The sequence below is a fragment of the Lepeophtheirus salmonis genome, chromosome 5, assembly GCF_016086655.4.
Source record: "Lepeophtheirus salmonis chromosome 5, UVic_Lsal_1.4, whole genome shotgun sequence".
In the NCBI taxonomy this organism is placed as follows: Eukaryota; Metazoa; Arthropoda; class Copepoda; order Siphonostomatoida; family Caligidae; genus Lepeophtheirus; species Lepeophtheirus salmonis.
In genome coordinates, this window is record NC_052135.2 from 30,652,037 (window position 1) to 30,678,095 (window position 26,059).

Genomic DNA, 26,059 nt, shown 5'->3' on the forward strand with positions numbered 1-26,059 from the left:
CTATTAGAATGAATTCGATTGAAGATTTTGCAGATCCCAGGTGAACTAATAATAAAGTCTAAATAAATTTTGATGATAAGTGATGGGGTCAAGAGAAGTCTGATACATCACTAATACCTACTTCATTATGTAAAATTAGTAATTACATTCGTTTGGCTGTTATAAGATTGAATGTTTAGTTTGTAAGAGTAAAATACTAGGAGATAATAGGGCAAGGGATGCTCCCTTGGGGGTAAAATGAAGGAGGTTGTTGTCCAAGGAGTATAAGTCCTAAAACCGTCATAACCAATCCGGAGACGAGGGTTGATCCCTAATCTTTTAATTTCCAGAAGTGAGATAAATGTATTTGCATGTAGTTCTGAGTCGGTATTAATTTCTTTGGTCTTGTCCAGTCCTGTCTTAGGACCAATCTGTTTGATCCGGACGACAGGCAACCCTTGAATTTTTCCTAAAAATGTCGATACTGTATAAGCCTAATACAAGATATCACCTATGGATATTGTGCATTGTACATATTTTGCAAAAAATATTCATTTTTCCATTAAATTGCAATAAAATGCGGATACATTATGAAACTGAGACGTCCTCTCATCTCTTTTAAGAATGCTCTATAGTTATTGGACTGATTAAGTATAAATAAACATTATAGTGTTACAATTACTCCATTTGACCTACGGATTGTCCTTGAATTCCATGAATATGAAGTATACTTTTTTCTCTATGAACGAAGGAGACGCGACCCTACGCAAACGGAGTATAAGAGAATAAATTCTCTAGAGCGCATAGCTCATTCTGCTGCGTCGTTCCATTTGGAATTGGATTTATTTCTTAATTTAATTAAACGTAAACCAACATTCCCTCTACTCAAATTGTCAGGGTTACCATAATAATTTTCGACTTCTTTTTTATAGATAACAAAATTTTTCACAATTTACAACCCTAACATGGACACACATTCGTTGCAGTGAATGAAGCTATGCATTTTGTTCTTTTTGTTTATTAAATGCTTGGTATGATAAATGCAGTAAATTTCTCATATTTAACAGAATGTGTGCATCAATATCATATATGGACTTTAATGACTTAAGCAATGCTCAAACATTTAATACCTTTTTTATTATATCTAAGAAGATGGCCAAATTCGATGCATATTTATCATATTACGTATTATTTTTATATATTTAGATATTTCAACATTATTTGAATAAATGTATAAATTGCCCTTCCTTTTATTTATCATTGGAAATCATAAATGGTACAAATTGATACCCACTTTAAAAAAATAGCTTAATTTTATTTAGTATAAATTTCCATCCCCCCCCCCCTTTTTTTTTTATTTTTATCATATACCTTTTATAAATGTATGTATCTTGTATGCTATGTTCTTATTTAAGCAAGGAAGTTAAATATTTCCCAAAACCATACATGCGTATTTTTTTTATAACATCTTAAAGTGAAGATAGCAAATCAAACTATATATGTTCATATACATAAATAAAGGGTTAAATTTTAAAGTATATTCTAAAAATCATTATTCATCCATGATGATTAAAAGTGCATCATAAGCTTCAATCCTGAAGGTGATTGCATTAAAAGATTTTATATGTAACTACAGGTATGTACGCTTTTAAATATGTTGTTCTACATTTACTTATGTCGTGTTATAATACCTTTTTTTTTGGGTGAAGAAGTTGACTTAGTTCCTGGGTTACGAATACAGAAATTATTTTCCAGAACTTGTGAATATATTAGCAATAGATAGATTTTCATCCTTTTCATTTCTTGTTCATCTAGTTAAATATCTTATATTTCAATTTTTTTATACATAGCACAATTATTTACAACATATAACTAATAACTAGCTATGGCTATAAATTAAATCTATATTTAAAGTATATAGACTCAAATGACTTACTAGTACTTATATTGGCTAAAAAACATATTATTTAAAAATAATGATGTGTGTTGGAGTCGGGCATTTTTTCTACCGACTCCGTAGCCCTGGTTTATATAAACTAAAATAAATATTAGGTTGGGGGAAAAGTAATTTCGTATTTTTCGCTTTATTACAATCATCCGATTTAAGACAAGTTTACCCTGTTCTGTTCGATAACTTGTTTCCAACGATAATCAAACTGCATAATGTCCTTTTCGTAGAAGCCCTTCTCCCTATTGGCAAAATACTCGGACAACCCTTTTTCAAGGCCTCTATTAAGGGCAAAATTATACCCCTAAGCGGATTGGCCATAGATGGGAACAGGTGGTAGTCACTTGGTGCCAGATCTGGACTATAGGGTGGCTGCATTAAATCTTCCCATCCGATCTCCTAGAATTTTTGGTGTGTCATTAAAGATGTATGTGGCTTGGTGTTGTCTTGATGAAACACGATTCCTCTCCTATTTGAGTTTCATTTTGTATCCAGTCTTCTGCAAATGGTTCAAAAAGGTTTTATGATCGATGTTGAGTTGCTCATGATGCTTCAACTGCTAACATGACGGTCTATCTCGATATTTTCCATACTGCACAAAATGTAGTATACACTTACACCTCTACAGCCTTATATTGTATGATCTGATGTGACCAATAATAAACAAGATATACTTAATTAAAAAAAGGGAGGAAAATACGAAATTACTTTTTCCCCCAACCTATGATGAAGGTATCATTGTCTTACTACGTGTACTATTTGAAAATTGATATAAAGTTAAGCATTGGAAAATTCGTTCACGATTTGCAAAGACACACAATACATTACAAGGGTTTCTTATTTCACGAAATAAATTCCCTATGGTAAATAATGAAAACTGTGAAGTTTTTGCAATTATTCTTATATTTTAAGAAGAAATAATACAGTTTAAATTACTTTTACTTCTATATTCTAAATTGTCATGTTCTTCATATTTATAATAATCACTAATGGAGCACATGTTGTTTTTTAAAACACACTGACTTTTAGTTCTTTTAGAACTCCTTAAACCATAAAAAAACTTAAATAGTAAGTAAAGAACTAGTTAACAGTTGGTATAGCTAAGGGGATGTAAAGTTTTGCAATACACAATCCTGACCTTGAGCTAAAACTCAACTTGTGCATCACTAGAATCCATGTCATCTCGTTAACTTTATTGTACCTTCCATACGAAAAGAAACAGATAAAGGGCCCAAAATATGGTAGTACTTACCCAAAATGGCGTTGAAATGGTTTCTGGTAACAAAAATAAGTAAAATTTCTGCAGCAACAGTATGACTAAGTTCTGGGATGCCTCCATGTGGCCTTTCTTCACCCTTGCCCTCAACAACCAGGAATTGGCAGTTTGTGTCGTCTTGGAGTGAAATATTTGTTCTACCTCTCATTTAATTTAGATTTGCTCCCACCAGTCACAATGACAACGTGATACGCCATGTACACTAACTTTATTATCAGAAGCTACCAATCAGTTCACCAGAGTTTTGAAGCTGTTATTGCTTATAAAGGAGGATATATTGAATAAAAAATATAGTATTTGAATATGGCACAAATTGGTTTTAAGCTGTCTTCTCTGAAATCAATAAAAATCCCATTTTTTGTAATTTAGTCAGGCTATAGCATGTTTCGGGTATCTACTCTCTAATATAATAAATTTGGTAGAACCTGGGCTAAAGAAAATTAGCTATGGTAAGCCGATCATATTTCATTATGAATCTCCTGCGAGAAATATAATTATGAAGACAAGGAATAATGAGCTGGTTAAGTTGAGTTGAATATAAATTAAAAAATATTCGAGGGAAAAAATTGATGCTAAGAGTTGATAACTAACTGTACTGTAGCCTTTGTATGGTTTAATGAACAAAATATATTTCGTTAAATAAAAAAGGTTGGGAAATACGAAGTAACGTTTTCCTCAACCAAATATATTGAACCAACTTTAGATTTAAAAATATACCTATAATTAAATTTAAGACAGTGTGCAATAATATGGTATTACATATTCATAGTAAAAAGATCTATTTGTATTCAAATCGTATATGTCCTAGGCCTTAATTGGTCTCAAAAAAGTCTGGAATTGATTATATAAGTTCATACTAGATTTTCTTTTATGTTAATTTATATTTCACTACATTTTTGACTTTTTAATAAAATTTTGCTTTTTGGGTATTACTTGTCAAAAAGGCCACAATAAGGCAACCAACGTAAAGATCATCAAATTGATCAAATTTTATAAATGTCCTTTTAATTGGTCAGATGGAATTGCGTTGATTAATTAAGTATAAACATCATAACAAATTGCCCCATAAGGATTAATTTTTTAGTACAGCAGACTTTACTTCTGCTGGCCAACTGCTAACTCAAGGGGAGCCTGTGGTGGAAAACTTCATCTGTTATTCGAAGGTTTTTTTTTTTTTCAAGCCCAAAGGAAAAAGCCTAGGTCCTCCGACTCCTCTTTTTACATGTCTGGAAACTCTAAACAAACTCCAAAATAAAACAACTATAAACATCAGAACCCATGGATAAAAAAGTAACACCACTTGAAAATATACTTAAAAATTTTTTTTGAGTAATTTTGAAGAAAAGTCGCAAATAGCCTTGATTGGCATTGTAAAGAGGAAGAAAAAAAACCAATTTTTTTATTTATAAAACCAAAAAATTATAGCGAATAATGTTGTCGAAAAAATAACACTCGATAACTGGTTTATTTGTGCAAAAATTAGAAAATGAACTGTTCTGCAAATTAAAAATACTACATTGTAGTGTTAAGGTATTTAATATTATGTCAATATATTTGGTTTTGTGGTTTCTTCTTAAAAATTGAAAATTGATGTTTGATGAAAAAAAGGGGAGGGGGGAATGGAAAAATTATTCAGAAAATAGCTGAATATTTCAGTTAAAAATCATTTTCTCTTTATAAAATTTATATGCAAACTAATCTCTAGACAAATTTATACAAACTTTATTATTATTTTTTTTTGGAAATTCATTTTTTTGTACCTGAAAAAAATGAAAACTGGAATTTTTACCAATTTTTTTTGTCCTTTATTTTTTAATTTTGAAAATTTTAGAAAATATCTTTCTTCATTTAAATTGTTTATTGAGACCCCAGTCATTTTTTTGATTTATAACTCAACCCCCTATCTAGTCTCCTTGAGCTTAAAAACATTTATGAGGTTTAGGTTTAGAATAAGCACGCATAAAGGACACACACAGACTCAATTATACTTGTATATATGCAGATTTATACCGGCTCCTGTCAAAATTGATTCCGTTATAGATTGGAGATTTCATCTATATTTACAAATAAATCAAAACCATTCCTTGAAGATATAATCTTTTCCTTCCACAAGAATGAAACTGAGACGCCCACTTATCTCTTTTAATACTACCCTGATTAAGAAATGTAAAACCTATAGTATTACCTTTACTCCATTTGACCTAAGAATTGTGTTTGAAAACTATATACATGATACCGGGCGGTCTATTGAAATGTGAACACTTACTAATTCAATAATTAATAAAGGTTGAGTGATTGAAAATAATCACATTTCGGTATATTAAAGCATCAATTAATGACAAAACAAAACAAACATGTGCTCTTTATCTTGCATACAAGTCAAGAAAATTACCTTTGAACGTGATCGACGTGTAAAGAGCCTCGCGAAGATGAAGAGGCATCTTTTGATACCAGCAATGAAAGAAATTCATGTACTCCATTGTAACACTCTTTTGAGTTCTTTTGAACTACAAAATACCTAGTGTACTGATGCCAGCCCCTTGAAATACACTTTTTGAGTACATGTCGAGAGGAAGGCATCCAGTATCGGTCATCCAAACGTCGGAGCCCCTCACAGACACTGTCAGCCACCGCCATTTGGAAGCCATTATTACAGCTAAGGGCAGCTACATTAATGATTAAGAGAGCTCAGGCACACATCTATTTGTATTACTTATAAATTTGTGTAAATTTATTTGTTAATTAATAACTTTTTCCTTGTTATAAACTAAAATTAAAAGTTTTCAAATTTTAATGGACCACTCTGTATATAGTTTCTGCCCTATGAGCGACCGAGAATTGAATAAAAAACAAGGGCATTAATTATTTTTTACATGTCCTAAGCACCTGTCTTACAGTTTGAAAATTTGTGCGTGAGGATTATAACTAGAGAATAGTGGCTGTCAATTTAAATTTGTTAAAACGAAGCAGAATATAATATTTTTATGCGATAATATAAGTGTGCCATAGCAAACGTAGTTTGTTATAATCCGGACCACCTGTCCGTTTGGACGCTATTTACACTACATCGTCTGTCCGGCAGAACAATTTGCCTGTCCCGAACGATCGGGTAGATGTTAATATAAGGCCATGAAGACCATTGAGTTCAAGAGAATATTGCGTTCCATTTTTTGTCTATTTAATTAAAAAATATATTTACTTGCAAATTTTGGTTAAAATCTATCTAATCTTATGACTGTGATACCCTAACGAATAGATTGATTAGCAAAAGTTACAACTTTTATCGTTCTTAGAATGTATGCCAAATTGAACTTCTGTTCAATATATTATTCAATCGTCAATTATCTAGTAAATCCTTTAAAAACATACAGTTTATAACACAGTCATTAATAATTTTTATAAAGAGGTATGATGAAGATTCTACCGTTACTTGAAGTATGTAATGGGGTAATCTTCAATGAGCAATAATTTGTAGAAAGAGTTCCCACAATTTTATAAAGATATTTTTTACTTCCGTCTATTCAACTGGTTTAAGAGAAGGGTCTTTGAGTGTATGTAGCTAATACATAGATACTATTTATTATCAAACCATGCACTGTGCACTTAGGGGCTTCTTAATTTTTTTAATAAGTAAGTGTTATGAATATGTTACGGGCTAACAATGTGTATTGAGTGGCAAACCTCTATTTTTTTCGAAAAATATTACTTACGTGGGGGAGTTAAGATATACATATTATATTCTAACTATTTTGTAGGTTTTTTGTTTCAAGGACTAATTGCTTGTGATTTTAATCCATTACAACGAAAGATTGCAAATTTAAATACTTCCTTTATTTTGTACAGAGTGGGGACCTAAGGCTTGCATTAGCATGACTAAATTACAATAAACGTTATTTTATGGAATCAAGAAAAGACAACTCAAAACCAATTTATGATATACTTAATTACTATATATTTTGTTTTATGTTTGATACAATATGTTTAACTTACCAACCAATAATAAACTAGACATGCCGGTGAACAAATTACTGAAACAAATTGGCGAACAAATTCATCATGATGAAGCTCGTATACAGGGCGCACCATACTGCCATGATATCATCTTGGAATGAATACAAATTTGGCTGAGACATTCTTCTCCAAAATGTCCCAAAGTGCAAAGCCGGGGTTTGAGGTTAGGACTGGAAAAGGGCTACATGAAGGCAGGCCATAAGTAAGCCTTATTGTTGTTGCATAAATTTTGGTTCTTCTTGGATGTATTTGACTGTAATTGATTTTTTTAATTATGGGAGCAGTCCAGATGGAGATGTCAATGGTCTTTGCAATCTTCTTGGCACTGAAACCGGCGCAGAGGATATCCACCGGCGTTCCCTTTTTTGATGTTGCTCCGACATTTTTATTCATAGAGCATGGGATAAAAACCAAACTTGTTTATTGTGTTTTAGCTGTCGTTTGGATACATTATGAAATCTTTTATAATTAAAATTATCTGGGATAAAATTCTAATTAAAAGAAGACAATGTGCATGGCTACAAATTACAGGTGGTTGAGCTACTGGCTGGAGAATGACCACATGGAGCCAGGCCATAAGTCACCCATACTGTTGTTGTTGCATAAATGTTGATACTTCTTATTTGGCAGATTCCCTTTTTAACACCATCTCCATCCTAAATGGACTTCTTGATGTTTTAGGTTGTCTGGATATAGTTGTGAACCTTCTCTGCAGGTTTCTCAGCACTGACACAGGCGCAGAAGATAATACACACGCGTTGCCTATTATGTTATTGCTCCCATATTTTTATACATAAAGACATGATATAATTTATTTTTGTTACATTTGCATGGTTAAAATCGTAAATAAATGCGTCTTCTAGTTTCGAGTCCCCACTCTGTAAACTCCAACTAGAGTCAAGAGTGTAGGTTTTTGTTTCAAGGGACTAATTGCTTGTGATTTTAATCCATTATAACCAATGATTGGAAAAGTGCCTACTTCCTTTATAATGTACAATGTATATGATTTTTTTTAAATCATCGACAGAGTTGAGTGAACCTATATATGTGAATAGCATATTTGTAACTTTTGCCAAATTTTTTCATTTTTTTTGAGAATGCATTTTGCAAATTCTATTAATTAGAAGAAAAAGTGACATCAATTTAAACTACATAAAGTCTATTTTTTGGCACAATACACTCATATGTATTCAATTGAAGAATGGATTATAATTTGAAAATCTGTATAATTAAATTAATATTGAAATAAGGCTTTTAGATTGTTAGCAAAACATTGTTAATTATCTAAAATAAAGTAATATATATATGAATGAAAATATTCTCAATTTATTGCATTTGTTGAAAAAGCATTAAATTAAGACATCACGTCTAGGTATTTCTTAATGGAAATGATTAGGTTTGTATCGGGCCTTAATATTTATGTGGATTCGCCATTTTAAACACTTCCGTGATTATAATGACTTTGATTTCATAGAAGAGAAAAATCTCTCAAATATGTATTTAATTTTGTATAGGTCCTAAAATGTGATTTAAAATCTGCAGGTTGTGTTTCTCGAAACATAAAACGTACCTCACGGACTACAAAGCATAATTTTCACTCATATTTTAGTAAATTACTGTAGATTACCAATTAGATTAGTTTAGTAAAACTCTAAGCATCTTTCATACATAGTAATAGTTTGTTATTTTTTTTTATATTTTTCTATCAATAATTAATCATTTAAACATTTCCAAAATAGCATACTTTTGATTATAACGAACAAAATGCTTAAAAATACACGACAGAACATTTTTTTAAAACAAAACCATATAAATATATGCTTGATTAGTTCTAGATAATACATAGAACTAGCTAAAATATCTTATTCAATATAGGAGGGAGGTCTATACAGCAGGTTAGTCTATCTTGAAAGAAAACAAAGGTTATCTTTCCCCTAAACTTCTCCAAAACATGTTCTTTTCTGACCAATTTATCGAGGCCTGTAGTAATCCTGGATTTAACAGAAAGTACAAAGTGAAGGACAAGTAGAACTTTATTAATGATATGTACTATTTTGGTGGAGTTTTTATAGGAAGAGGACAACATAATCAGTCAATCAGTATTGAAGATCAATGTTTAAAACGAAGTCACAAGGATCCCCAATCATGTTTACCATGCGGCTTACTTTCTGACATTTGTACAATAAATGATAGTTTGTCATTTATATTAATTAAGTGAATTTTGTCTTTCCCCCCTGTCTAAATGTTTAAATATATCGATATATTAAAACGTGTCACTGGGTGCACTGCTTATAGTGATCCATTATGAAATCATAAATATATTTTGATTTAAGAAATAACAATATAGTCATTGTAATGAAATACAGAAATGCATCCGTGTGCATATAGTGAGTACTTGTTTACAGGGAACCATGTAAATAGTGTTCCCTGATGTAAATCATATAAATAAATTTGATGAACTAAATATTAATTTAGTCGTATTAATAAAATATTGCAGGTGTGTGCGTATAAAAAAACAATTTTTCTGATTATTTTTTTGTTGATCTATTATGTTAATCATAATTCATGTGTATTTGCATAATATGTTATGATTTGAATTAAATCTAAAAATGAATCTTATTTGTTTTTATAAGTCATAGGTCCGTTGACGAAAGTAATCGTCAGTCATATAAACATAGGATTTCTTGAGGAGTTATCTTCTTAAATGTTTATTAAGTATTTTCCTTTTAGCCCCGATCTAATTATTCCGAGCAATGCCGGGTACTACAGCTAGTAATTATAATTTAGACCTAATCAAAGTATTCATTATTATAATCAATATTAAATCATTGCTAGTCAAAAAATGATTGATGATGTTATTACTGGCTAATAGCTATAATTACGTCATTGGTCTACAAGACGGTTTTTAGCTCCGATTCGAACTTGTCCTTAATATTTAGAAGCTACTATATCCCTAAATATTAATAACTAAATAGATCAAGATCATGTTTTAATTTACGTCATAGAGTTCAATTTTTTTACTAATCATTTGACATTTTAAATATAGTGATTTTTTTGGGATAATACGAGATTAATGACTTGAATTATGATCAAGGAAATAATATGACCCTTAATCATTACTCATTGGGCGCATTGATTGCAAAAATATTAAATTATAAACTCATCATAAATTTTATATTGGTTGAACACACGCAAAAGATCAAAAATAGATCCCTTTTATGACAAGTTTTTGGCAAAGTTTCAAACCCCTATAAGGGTTTATCAGTTTGAATTTAGTTATAACAAGGAACAATCCAAAGAAATCTAAAGTTATCTACTTCCCTTTCTCAAACAATCGCCATTTTATCAAAAGCACAACAACATTGATAGATCCATCAAAAACACGTTGTTATTGACCCTATAATGCATGCTAATCTCAAGAAATAGATAGGTACACTTGTGCAAACACATTATTGTTTTAAAAATGCTTGTAATAGGAGTTTAAATCCTTTTATTTGTACATGAGTGGTGTGTCAACATTAAAACAATTTTGAACAAAATTCATGGAGAGGAAAAAATTTCAATATATTTTTTTTTACTTTAAAAATGGAGTTACAGTTTTGTACAAGTTCAAACTTGTGACATAAAATGATACAAGTTGCAATTAAAAAAAGAAATAACTAATTTTAAATGAAGGAATGGGATCCTAACTGTTTTTGAATAATAATTCAATAGCTTGGTATAATTTTTCCTGAATGGACTTCTTGATGTTTTTGGCAGTCCGAATGGAGTTGCCCGCGTCCTTTGTAGACTTCTCGGCACTGAAACCAGTTCACATGGTAGGTGCTTTACATATGTGGTTTGTCAACATAAAAACAATATTGAACAAAAATAAGAAAGAGATAAAATTTCAATATATTAATTTATTTCTAATTTACAAACAGTCCAATGGTTCTTAGATGTATTTGAGTTAATATGTAATACACTTAATTTTAACATTTGTGGGATTAATTACAATAATTGAGACTATAATTTATTGGATTTAAGTGACTTAAATTGGCTCTAATATGGTCTAATATATCCTTAAATGGATATAATATATCTATTTCATTTAGGTTTTGGCTTAACATAGTCAGGATAAAAAAATGTTACAATACAAAATACAAATTTACACATTACTGAGCATAAGATATGTATTGAAGAGTTTATATTTGAGTGAATACTGTTATTGTCAAAATATTAGTCTTGTTTATGGTCGATAAAGTGAATCTCAGATATTCGAATCATACACTGTTATCAACAAAAACAAATCCTAGGTCCTTCAAATGCTATATTTCTTAAAAAATAAATAAACAAATACTATTTGCAATAGACACCCTTAGTTATCGAATATTTTTTGCCCTTTAATGAAAAAAACGTAAAAATAATGAGATTTTAAATTAAATTTATATTTAAGATATACCCATAAATAGTTCCCATAAGCCATAAATGTACATAAAATCAATTTAGATCTTATAATCAAATTGAGTATAATTTAAAAAGTTGATTGAGTCGTTGATCACTGTACAAGCATATTTGGTGCAGGAGAGGATCACAGCTTTTTCTGCCAGGCTACCATAATGTACCAGGCGGACAAGTCAAATCGGTGCTTTCAGTTAACTTTAAACTAAAAATTGAAATTGTGCTGAAAATTAGACTTAAAATAATTAAAATGGATCGTTATAATAAAATAATCATAAATGGATATATTTTATATGAAAGGGACCTTATCGGCCCAATATAAGTCTCTTAAATTAAATAAAAGTAATAAATCACAGCTAAAATTCTAGTGTATCTTAACACATTACTCAAATTTAAATCATAATCCTATTATTGAGTCAAATATACCAATTATATATTGTTCTCTATGTAAATATGAAGTAAAATAATAAATTGACTAATAATAAAGAATAAATAAAGACTCAGTTTGACGGGATACAAAAGATTCAAGTCAATAGAAAAATAATTAACATGTTTTTTTCACATTTGTATTTTCATACACATATATGTCAAATTCTATCATCAAAATACTTTAATTAAACCTGACAAAGTGTTGCAAATCCCACTGAAAGTAGGCAAATAAGTCTCAAAAGAGAGAAATTGATATAAAAGGTGAAGTAAAATAGATGGCTTTAGTAATGTGTTACAGTGTTATCAGTTTACGGTGGAGAGCCAAATCTCTTTCATACCCTTTTGTGATTCGTTGACTCAGGATTGTTTGAGCAGGTTTCAAAGATTAACACCAACAAAGAGAATAATCGGCATATTTAACCGTTTTTCTTCAAACCATACAGAAATGAAAGCTAGACGGTTAAAAATGTGAATAGTGTTTCTAGTCCTAATACTGTAACAGACAATCGCGTGACATTTTGGTTTTGTGGACTCTATTCAGGTAATTTGGATGTCAAAGGTCCACTGGAAGGCCTATTGTCGAAAATATTGATAAAATAATGGAAATCGTAGAGTCTGATTGTCATATATACCAATGAAGTAAACATTAATGGCTTTTTTTAATCCACTAAAGTAATAGATTTCATTTTACTTTACTACATATTTTATTTGAAAGGGCTTTAAATCAAATGAAGTTTCTCAAATGTAATTAAAGTTTTTGATTATCCTTATTCACCCCAGTTGTTTGAACAATAAGCCTATAGTTAAATCAAATTTGTCTATGAGCTAGTGGGTTGTATGTACAAAACATATACGAGTATCTATATAAAGACTGCTAAATTTGAAAACTTATTCTTTAGATTAGATAAAGACCACTAAATTTAGAGAATTATTCTCACTGCATGTTGGTGTTGGTGTGTATCTTTGCACACTTTTTTAAAAAGTCGATTACAAGATTTTGAGAAGAAGAAAAAGAAGAGAGAATTAATTTAAATTTATAAATGTACCGGGGAACGACAGACAAACTTAATCTTTATAAAAAAATGTCCAAAGATACATACCAACACCAACATGCAGTGAGAATAATTCTCTAAATTTAGTGGTCTTTATTTTTCCTTTATATTAAACAGAAGAATTCTTAACTACTTATAATTAGTAAATGTCCCAAGCAAATCACCTCTAGTATCAAATGAAAAGTTATAAATAAGGATTTCCTTGATATTCTTTCAAGAGTGTTTTTATGTTGACTGATCCCATATATAAATTATATATCAGCAATAAATGAAAGTGTTCCAGTACTTTATACTCGCTTTAACCTTTATAAACTTTTGGATTGATAGAGCATTAGTTACTCTTCCATATTCATAATTGATTTTCGATATGATCATGATAATCCTTAATTGTTTAAAGTACTTCCTTTTTATACCTATTTATTAATTCAACATAATTAAATTCTTATTCTAAATGACCTTCATCCCATGAGAATAAGAATATAACACTTATAGAATGACTTGTGGATTATAAGTATATCTACCTATGGACGTATGTGCTTTAATAGAAATATGCATTGATGTACGTACAATTAATAACTTAGCAGTGTTGAATACACAAAGAAGTTCCCACTTTATCTTCATTATTAAAATTTAATTAATAAAGGTATTTCTTAGAAAAATAAAGAAACACCAAGGAAATAAATAAATGAAAATTTTGAAAAAATAAAATTGTCTATTTGTACAATTTGTTTGACTATTTTTATTGATCTAGAATATTATTTGTAGGTAGATCAATGTTTGAAAAAAGAAAAAAAATATATAATTGGTTTAGTAAATAGAAATACAGTATTTTTTCTCCAATAGATGGTTCTAGTAATATGAATCTCGCGTTGTATAAGTGAGATCTGTTTACACTGGATGGCGTTAGGAAGATAAGATTTCGCACTAAACTAACTTTTTAAACAGTTTTTATTTATTTGAGTAATCGACAAAGATAGACACTAGTAAAATAGAATCAATGGCATATTTTATAGTTTTTATTCTATCAATGCGAAAACGCAAGCAATGTGGCAAGTAAAGTGAATAGTGTTTTTGGTCTTGATATTGTAAAAGCCAATTACACAGTATTTTGGTTTCGTCGATTCTGGTCCTATAATTTTAATGTCAAAGATACAGAATGCTTTGGAAAGCCAATTGTCGAAAACATGGATCAAATAATGGAATTAATCGAGGCTGACCGTCAGGTACGCACTGTTTTCATTGCTGAGGTGATGATCATTAATTGGGAAAACATAAACAAGTTATTTAATTAAAACTAATTGATTTCTTAAGAATAATTTGTTGATAAAAATTGACAACTATTATTCGTTTTAGAATACAAATGTAATCCACACAAAATTTTGAGAAAAATAATTCTACCTTGATTTTGTGCTGACAGACCACATTTGTCCAAAGTTTATTTTTTTATTTTGCTTCATCGAGTAAAGTGATTAAATAAATTTATTTTATAGGATAGAAAAATGTATTTCAAAATGATTTCGTGCATACTAGATTTTTGTCTTTTCATGTCAATCTTTGACCGATATGTACGGCCTAAAGATGACATCAAAGAAAAATGAAATCTTGTATAAATTATTTTCTTACCACATGAGAGATTTTCTACACTACTTTTATTTAAAATTTGAAGAAATTTGGCAAAAAAACAGCTCTAATGTTCATTTAACTATATACATAATTCTACTGCTAAAAAGAGATATACAATACACATATAGGAATAAAAAAGAAGATATTAAACTTGTGAATAAAAAATACCTTCTTTTTTTCATAATGTACTTATGTGACCTAATACAAGTATACAACTTATAAGCAAATCTTAACAATTAATTAATATTTAATTTTTTTATTGTCGTTTTGAACAATACTAATAAAAGTAATAATTAGTATAATATTATGTTTTGGAATGTTGTTCAAGGAATTGCTTTAATTTGTTTTTCCATTTAAAACTGTTCTTTAAGTTATATGAAGAATTGTTCAAAGCAATTATGTTAAAAATGAGTATATAGTGTACAAAGGTAGAGGGAGTATTTTTTTATTTTCTTGTGAAACGATTAACGATTCATATTTACTACCTGTTGTGCATTCATGCATTAATTGAGTGTTAATAATGCATATTTATTTTATAGCAAAAATATTTTTTGTGTTTTTTTTTGTGCATAAGATTCTCAATATTCAAAGATTCGAAACAATGGGTCACTCCATCAGCATATTAAAATATTAATGATGTCATGTCTTTTAAATGTGTAAATTCATTTCATTATTTTCCTTCAAAAGATACTTCTAAAATTTTATAATCCAATCATCCATGGGGTGCGCAAGCTTTGGCACATTCTTTAATGACAAAGGGGCACATTGGGAAGTGACTTCTTTTTTTTTTAAATTGCTTATTCAAACCTGCACCAGGTGGAAAAAATGTAATCAAGTGACCAAATATTTAGAAAAGGCACAGAGCCCTCCTTGGAATGCCCCCAGGAGTGACAAAATTTGAGGTCTCTAAAGAACTCGGCTCCCTGCCACACCTCAAAAAAAGCCTCAAATATCTCCGAGACAATTTTAAAGAAATCTCTATAGAACGATCGAACGACAAACCAACCAAAGACCCTTCAATACCAAATACGAATTATTAGTCGGATCAAGAAAAAAATTCCAGGATTTGCCAAGGGACCAAGTAGCTCCAGCTTAATCTGATAATTGATCAGAGAGAATATTACATTAAAAAAATATCCATTTCGCGGCGCATATAGCTTGCACCCCTCTATATTATTAAAGATATTATAAATATTTTTTCGGTCTGTTTGATTGACTGAGGAGGACTCATTTTGATCAAGAGTGTGTGCAGTTATAGCTAAACAAGAGATCTATTTAAAGAAAATCTAAGTTTACTGAAAAGGAAGAACGATTGATGTGGGTGTGTTGACATATCTCTCTAAAAGATAAATCTTTGCTTATCTTTGGTGTAAATTAATTTAAAATGCTATTATATTTTTCTTGCATAAATGCGACTTTAAATGTAGAACGCTCTCCACTTGATAGCAGTAATTCATTTTTCGCCCCCCCCCCAAAAAAAAAGTATACAAATAAAAAGCCAGCTGATATTAACAAAAGTTGTAAATTTTTAATACAATATGTCTCCCTCCCGCGTCTCCTTGACCTCTTACATAAATCCCATCTCTATTTATAGCCCAGTATGTCGTATTGAAAAAGAAAAGAAAATGGAAGTACATATCTTCTATATTAATAATGCAAAGTTAACTATAAATAAAAAATTTATAGTTACTATAGCCATTAAAAAATTAATATTATTAGATTATGTAAAGCGTATATCATTGATACAGGGTACGGGAACATAACCTTGTTTTCATAATACATGGCAATCAGGCTATAGAAGTAGTAGCGGGGTGAGCGTGGTTTCATTTTGGAGGCTAAATTGTCATAATTTAAAACTTGCAAAGTTCTTAGAATGGAAATAACTCCACAAATTATGATGTTATGGAGCTTAAAATAGTATTATTCCAAGATTCGGAATTAGTGCAATTTGTTCAATTGGGTAATTGAAATCAGTTTAATTTTAAGCTCCCTAACATCATAATATCATCATAAGAAATATGATATATTTCTAAATAAATTCTACATCTTCTTGCATAAAATGATCCTAGCTCTTATATCTCTTAATGAAAATTTATTGGAAGAGAATCAAAAAAATGAAAAAAACATCGAGTATTATATTACTGTCGTTCGGTTTATTAAGTGTATGACGTCACATATCTGATTTTATTTGTAAAACTAAAGCTTTAAATGTGTACTTTTATTATGAGTAAAAAAAAAAATTTGTTATATGGCTTTTTGGAAAAACGAAGTTATGGTGCTCTACCCTGTATTTTGTTTAAGACGGTGACCCAAAGATTTGGCTAAGGAATTTTCGCCCTAAGAACTTTGACTCTAATATATATAAACGTATCATAGCATAAAGGTATCTTTACATTTATTTTTTTGGACATAAATTGGGTCTTCCCTCATTTGAAGTCCTTAACTCGATAAACTTTTCATAGACGAAGGCCGCTTCACTTTTGAAGGAGTTGAAAAACGACTCGTTTGGGTTGGTTCGTTTTTCTCTGATAAGACTTTCAAACATATTCCCGTGGTGAAGCACAAGTTCCCCTCAGCCCTCGGCGTCATCTTCGCTGTATTCCTTCTCTCAATGGAATACATAATGGAAAATGTTGAAATCTACCTGTAGCTCCTCAGGGGATTCATGAATCCCTAGATGAACGATATGACTAGGTGTATGCCCTATGTCTTCATAAAACCAAGCCAATCTAGGCCTATTTATAAATAAATTATATGTGAGAAGATATATTTTTGCCGTAATATATGTATGAGGGCGAAACTTCCTCAGGGCAAAACATCCCAGGACGAAAATTCCCAGAGAGAAAATTCCTAGAAACGTTTATGATACATATGTAGTATAAGAAATCCAGCATGCAGTGATTTTTAACAACGCATTTTGGCTCGATAAAGTACTATGGACCCCCCTCCTAAAAAAAAAAAAAGTGAAATTTTTATGCATTTTATTTCAAAATATCCTGCTTTCCAAGAAACAACCCCTGATATATATTTCATAGAGTGACAAAAAAAAGCAAACATTTTAATATGGTTGATCAATAAAACTATTTTAAATCTAAAATTCTCAGCATACATAAATGCCAGATGTTAACATCGATCACAACTTGATTATAGTAATGACTAAAAAATCATTCAATTTTATTTTAGATTTGGTTTAGTACGCACAGGGTGCATCTATAAATTATTATTTGACGAACTTTTACACATATATTTGTATGTATAATACAATTTTATGATCTTGTAATATGAGTTGGTCAAATGAAGTGATTTAATGAGGCTTTATATTTCTTTTGAAGACGCCTTAAACAAAGATTTAAAGTTATAACGTTTTAAAGAGCAGTCACATTATAAGGGGCATTATATATATTTATGTATATAGATTTTTATGCGAGGGGGGAGCACTTATATTAGAACTACGAGACTAAAGTGTTGCTATAGCTTAGCGCGTGATATAAAAAAGAAAAGAACATATTTTATTATTAAAGCAAAGTGTTTATGTCTTTCGCCTGTTTGTGCACGACTAATTACTCCTAGCAATGCTGGAGAATCCCTCCATTTTTTAAATAAAATAGTTTAGTTTCAGTTCTTACACGATTTTCATTCCATAATTGACCCACAAATAAAAGGAATATGAATTATTCAAGAACACTGAAATTTATTTTTTATATCTCACAATTCCTACAACTTTAACTCCAAGGGGTGCTGGCAATATCAATATCTCAAAAATACTACTTATCTATCTATATTAGCTGAGACGTAGACTTTAGATCCGGAAAATTGAAGGAAAATGTATATTATGATTTATTTCCCAAAATTAATTTAGCAATTCTGCAATCTTTAATGAAGTAAATCACTCAAACCAACGACCTCCATCTTACGCCACGGTCTCCAACCTTACACAAGCCTGAATGAAGAATTCCTTATTCTTGTTGGGAATATTGTAATTTTTTTACTTGGGCCGTTTTTTTGGAATTGATAATCTGAAAAATGTTTTTTAGTTTCTTAAGTGACGCCATTATTATTTAATTTCTTAGTAATAAACATCCTATCTTACATAGATTCAATTATATTCCAAACCTGATTCGTGGGTGCTCATAAACGACGGACCGTAAACCTGACGATTTGTTGCATAGTTATAAAAAAATTCATTTTTAAATTACAATACAATGGATCTTGAGCCCTCTCATTCTTTACTGGACGACACAAATTATCAAGAATAGTGAAAATTTGGGGACGTCTATGGAAATGATTGGAGATCAAATATGTGTGGACCTCATCCTCATCAAAACGTATCTTTTTATGTGAATAATATTATTTTTATGAGAAAGTTGGAAGTGGTGGGATCAATGTAACAGTGCTATGGAAAATATGGTCCAGGGAATATTACATAAAAAAAAAAGAAATTTTTCCATACTCTCGAAGCATGCCAAAAAAGGAGATACGAAAGAAATGGAGAGATCTACAGAAAAATCGAGTCAACTTAAGCTGATAGACTTTTTAAGGAGTAAACAGTATAATTTCTCATATTTTGACCCGAAAGCCTGCGTACTGGGACTAAACCTTACACCTCCTAACCTGACATAGCCCAAAACCCCATATTTATTAGCCAATTCACCTCTAGTGATGACTGTTTCTGCTTTTAGGTGATCCCAAGTCGTCGGTGCGATAGCCACCTACCAATTTTCTTTTTGGATCCTTATTCCAAGTGTATCGCTAATTTTTCTTCCATAATTTACCTTACAGGTATCACTCCATCACATTAATAAAAGAGATGGAAGGAAAACTCAGTGCTATCTTTGCGGAAAGAGCTTTTTTCGACTGGTTGGTGGAGAGGATACCGTGGCCAATTTTCTCTTGAATCTGGATTTCTCATGATCATCTTTATCCTTTTACCCACAATAATTTGTTCATAGAAATTGACGACTATTATTCGTATAAGAATACAAATGTAATCCACACTTAATTTTGATCAAAATCATTCGAGCTTGCATTTATGTTGATAGTTTAGTATCTGTCTACCTACTACATGTGTACTTGTGTAAGTACATACATGCACCTATCAAACTAAGTATGAAACTGCTGCACCTTCTTATTTGAACTGACCAAAAAAGGCATCTTATTACATTTATGTATCTACAGATGGATGCACATTGTACACCTGAGACGCATTTCTTTACACAAAAGAAAAGGTACAAAATTATTAATATATCCATAAATTCCAAAAATAGTGCTGCACTATTCAAACATCTTACAAGTCAGTTCTTTCCTTCAATAATCCAATATTTTTGTAACACTTGTATGTAGGAATTACTGATGGTATTATTAGTCATCGTGTAAAAAGGTAGGACCAACCCAGAATATGAATCAAGGTATACAGTTTACATATAGATTTATAAGTGAGTAAACTAACTGTCTAAAACTCTCTATACATATAAAAGTTATATCAGCGTAAAAAAACAAAACATGCAATAATCACACTGATATTTTTGTTTATGTTTGCAAAAAAAAAAAAAAAAAAGTACTTCTTGTCAAACAGGAAGTAATTTTTTTTTTTTTTAATTTCCACTTAATTGATTTTAATTCATACAGTAATGTAATGAAATTATAGTTAGTTAGTTAGTTAAATTCCAAGTTTTCTTTAACAGTTGGATTAAAAATTGTAATCATTTTAGTTATCTAAAAAAAAAAAAAAAAAAAAAACCGAAGATTAACGTGGTCAATTTGAAAAAGGTTTGGGAGGAATGCAGTATAGCTTTTTTGAATTTTTAATAAGATTAGCCTTTAATGTCTACAAAGCATTAGTGAACAGCGTTCAAAATTATTGAGTGAGCGCTCATCATTTTTCATTTTGGAAAAGCGATTCAATTGTTCGATTTTTTATTCATTTATATAAGTTTTGGTTGATTTTTCTGTTTATACCTTCGCTTAGACTCAGATATCGGTTCCCCCGGAGACACCCTCAGCTCCATCCTTTGCGGAGATACTGTTTAAAAAAACTGTAAAAGAATTTTCCGAACTGAAATATGATTTTCTTATATTTGTGTGTTGTATATTGACATAAGATCTCAAAATCTCACGCAAGTATAATTTTTGAAAACGGCAAGGACAAATGGAAGGAATTATATGCTGTCTGAAAGAACAGGTGGTTCCAACTCATGCTAGATAAGTTTGTTTTCAGATGTGACACAGTTGTATAATCGTATATGATCATTGAATGATATTATATTTTAACAAATTTACATCGACAGCTATTATTTCATTCTTAAACCCCTTGCACATACTTTCAGTACAACTTGCCAATTGTAGGAGGGGTGCTTTTTTTGAGGGACAGGTAAACAATTTTAACAAAATTAATGTAAGGCCGTGTAACTCCCTAGCCAATCCTCAGTGTTCCTCCCCGTCTTTCATGAGTGCATTCACTAGTAATTATTTCATATTTAGATGTTCTTTCTTCAAGAATGAAATAATAATGGTTACAGCTTTGGAAAATAAAAAAATACACTTTTTAGGCTGGAACTACAAAATGTCATACTTTTTACACCTATATTTGGGTTTCTAAATCTTTTCAGCATACAAGTTTTTGATAGGAGAGAAGATTTGCTGCCATGAAGTTTCATTGAATTAGCTGTGAGCAGCTGTGAGATGAAAGAAGGAAATGCTTGTTCCATTCCCTATCAAACAGGAAATAGGCAGGAATGACTGAATTGTCGATCATCAGTTCTACTCTGAGTTCAACAGGAACTTGCACTCTAAACTCCGGAACCAATAATCAGTATTACTGTCGTCTTTTATTAGCACATTATCTGGTGAACACTTTTTTTAGATGCCTTCTCTTTAAGAATGAAATAAAATTATAACAGCTTTGGAAAATAAAAATAGTGCTACGACTACAAAAGTTTTGCATTCATGCAATGTTATATATTTCTTAAAACTATAGTTTGTGCGGTAAATCCTATGAATGATAACCACAAATTTCTAAAATATTTAAAATACTCTTCTGATTACCAACTAAAAAAAGCTGTCAAGCTATAAAATACTCAGGATATCCTGATTATTATTATAAATCCATAAGCCATTATTTTATGTCGTAAGTCAAAAAACATTATCATTGTAGTAAAACAAAAACTCGAAATGTTCCGGATCAATGATGTTATCATTTTCAGTTGTTTTTGTTTTTATGTTTGTTCCTTGATTTCCTGCTATAGAATCTGGCAATCATTAAATAAACAAAAAATCAAAAAATAACAACAATAGAAGTTTGAGTCTACCTATGTACAATCACAATTCAAAAGTTTCATTGCAAGGAATTGCAAGAATTGTATTCGATGTAATTTTTCATGCTTGTAGTCTGCATTACGGATATCTATTTATCTTATTATCCATGGAATGAAAGAGAAGAGGAAACATAAAACTTACATGATAGCAATTCGATCAGGACAAAAAAAAAATCAATGGTAGATTTGTTACTAAGGGTATTGAGCACCAATATTATATTTCCAACTAGAGTAGCATCACTAATAACTACTTGTAGAGTTGATGTATTCATGATAATAAAAAGACGTAAGGTGAAGAGGGCCTTCACCTTAATATGAGCTGCTGTTTATAAGATTTTGGCGGAAAAAATGAATTAATACTATAAAGAGGAGAACCTTTTACATTTAAAATAGCATTAGTGCAAAGAAAATATCTATATATAATATGTAAATATCTGTGTGTGTTTGTGTATATCCTTCAATCACAGCCAAACCAATGGATGAATTTTCCTGAAATTTTTAATGTAGGGTCCTTTGGTCTTTGTGGCCATGGCGGCCTTTAAATTTTAGCACTTCAGCTCTACAGCCTGAGGATCAGGGTGTATTTTCGATATTAAACGGGTTCTTTGATGATAAGGAAAGCAGCGTTAGAAGAATTTTACCTGTCTCAGGTACAAGCAGCCACCAATCCGCGGGTGGGGATGTATTCTAGAATATTAAAAGTGGTTGTTGGTGCTTAGAAATGGGGTGGTGAAACAGTTTAAGCTCCCTTGAGGCCCAGTACTTCCCCTGCACAAACTGAGAGCCAGGATTTATTTTAGGATATGATGAGGGTTCCTTGATAACCATAAAACCGGCGGCGAAAAAATTTAACTATACTCGAGTCCAGCAGCTTACTTGCACAACCCGTTGGTTGAGGTATATTAGAAACGTTCCTTGATGCCTCAAATCTCAACGTTGGTAGGGGTTAAACTGTATTTTGGGGCTTTACAATATGTCGGTCTGGTTGTATATTAGATATTAGAAGTGGAAGAATTTAACGTACCTCAGGGACTATCAGCTCATTTGCACAAACTGTTGGTGGAGGTGTATTCTAGCATATTAGAAGGTATTCTTGGTTTTTAGAAATGTATCTGTGGTAGAGTTTAAATTGTATTTTGGCCAAGTATTTCACCTGGACAACCTGAGAGCGGGGGTGTATTTTTGGATATTTGGAGGTTTCCGAGATAATGATGGAAACAGCTGCAAGACTGATAGTTTACCTTCTGACACAGGATAAAGCAATTACTTCCTCATCGCGTGAAAGAGAGTGCCTATATACTTGTATATTCATACATGAGAATAATTCTTTAAATTTTACATTTTATATTTTTTGTTTTATATCAAGTAGAAAAGTTCTTAATTAATTTTAATTTGTTTCTGTCCCTTGGAACGCCGGGCAAACCTTCTCAAGTACAAATTATATTTCAATTCATATATATTTATCTTATTATGTATTTTTAAAACTATTTACACCAAAGATAGGCGAGACTGTTTAATTCAGAGAAATAAATTACCGGTGCAACAACCTATTAAATATCTAAGAAAAACAATAAAAGAGCACACACAATAATTGTTTTTCCTGTTCAAATTTCTAAACTTAATTTTTTCATTTCGACTCTACTAATAACCAGTGGCGTGGTAGCACATTTTTCACAAGGGGAGGCCATGTGTCAAATTTAGTGGACACTCGCTGCTATATTTAAAAAAGACTATTTATCACAAAATTAGCTGTTTATTAGGGAAATTTCGGATTTTGAATTCTTTTTATAGAAAACAATGAATAAGAATCGTTCCAAACAACAAGGTATATGTCCCTTCAGTCCGTTCTACATAGCTCTAGAAATATTACACAACGTTATCATAGAAAGTTATCAAAAGTGATGAAAATTGGGTACATTTTTTAGCTCGCCCGTTTTTTGGATTGGGTAACTGAAGAGTGAACTTTCTTTTCCTTAGCTGTTGTCATTGTTCTTTAACTCCTGAATTGTAAAATTATTTTTATATTACATTTAATTATATTCAGAATCGGATTAAACATTCGTGTGTGTTCTTATTAAGACAAAGAGGAACCTTGAGGATTTTTAGCAGAGTTATAATTATAAGTCCTTGTTGATCTTAGAGAAAAGGAATGCCATCAGACTAATTCTTCCTTATGTCGAAGCTGTTCTCCGTCAAAACATTTTTTATATTGTTACTATGTTGATTTTCAGTTTATTTTGTTTATACACACCAAAAGACTCTCAATTAAGCATCTCTACCGAAGATATTTGATGACAAAGAGATCGCAAAATAGGGCTGGAAAACAATAATGAAAAATAATTAAACTGACTCTGAGGACAAATGGGTTTGCTACAGACTTTCAACATTTAATTTTATTTACCAATAAAATAAAACTTACTTGTAATGATAGTGTTTGTACCTTCTGTTAATTATTAAGTGAGTATTTCCACTCACACTAAAACCAGCCAAGCGAATAGATTGGCAGCTTGGCGTACCCCTCTGTCATTATGGGAACTAAAAGCAAATCTAAATTCGGATGACCGGTACCGCAGATATTCTTCTCCAAGACGCCCAAAACTGTTAAGTTCAGGGGTATGAGGTCAGGACTGGAGAAGGGTATAATGCTTTGCTTCCTTGTCTGTACTGACACTGGGCAGAGAAGATTGTACACGCATTGCCTTTTATGTGTTGATCTGACATTTTTACATTTAGAAACATGAGATAGAAACGAAACAGAATACTGCAAAATATAAACTACCTAGATATTTGATATTTGCATACACGGTGATATTTGATTTGCTTAGATTCGAAGGGAAACTCCTATAAAATACGGGTTTGTCCAATCAGAAACAAGGACACAAATCGCATTACAGAGTATATTAATTAGATCGGTTGGTTTCGAAATTGACATATACGGAAGATTCTGCACTTAGAAATGTCAGTTTTGTTCAAAAAACATATCCAAACTATGTACATAGGAAGTGAAATATTGAAAAATTTGCCTTTTAAAAATATATTTTACTATAAAATCACCCATAAAATTTGTTTTCAATGCTATTCGACGCATAAGACGTTGACACAATGTAATACTCATGATCTGAACCCAAAATGGCCTTTGTAAATGCAGTATTTAAGATAAGGCATTACGTAACCAAACGGATTTGATACAGTCTGCCATGCACTAACCCTACTGGATTTTTACTAGCCCCAGTTTAGCATGTCTATCGAGCCCTGGTTAAGATAAACAAGAATATTAGCTATAATAAATGAGTTTTATTAGATTTGTGAGGCTTCTATTGGCTCTGATATGGCACTTTTGAAATAACACATATCAATTATTTATACTTTTTTTAATATTAAGAATCAATTTTAGCTACTTAAACTGCAATTTACGACACATTCAAAAGATAAAATAAGTATATTCCTTGTTGATAAAAATTAACAAATATTCGTTAAATTATGTACATCTAATTTCTACTTAATTTTGAGAAAAATCCTTCTTGCTTGCTTTTGTGTTGACAGGCCATGTTAAAAAATAATTTGGATTGTACGATTTATCGATAAGGAAAATTAATTATTTGACATGTTTAAGAAGAACTTATGAGATAAAGAGAGAGATATATACGTTGTTGGCTGACGATGTGACAAAAAATTTATAATACATTTACGAGTATATATTTTATGATTTTTAAAAATCTACATTTGATTGGTAGATAGTCAACCTGCAGGATATTAAGTTAAGTTAGACTTTTTTCAACAAATCCATAAATCATATATACCTGTTTATTTCCTTATTATGTTTGTTTATTAATAGTTTGTTACATAAGGAATATGTTAATATCTTAAAACGTCGAATCATTAATATATATTGAAAATTATGGAATTATTTGTAGGTAGGTTTTTATTTTTTGTTGCTTTTGTAATTGATAATTAAATTTTTTCCCGTCAATATTGATTATGGTTTGATTAA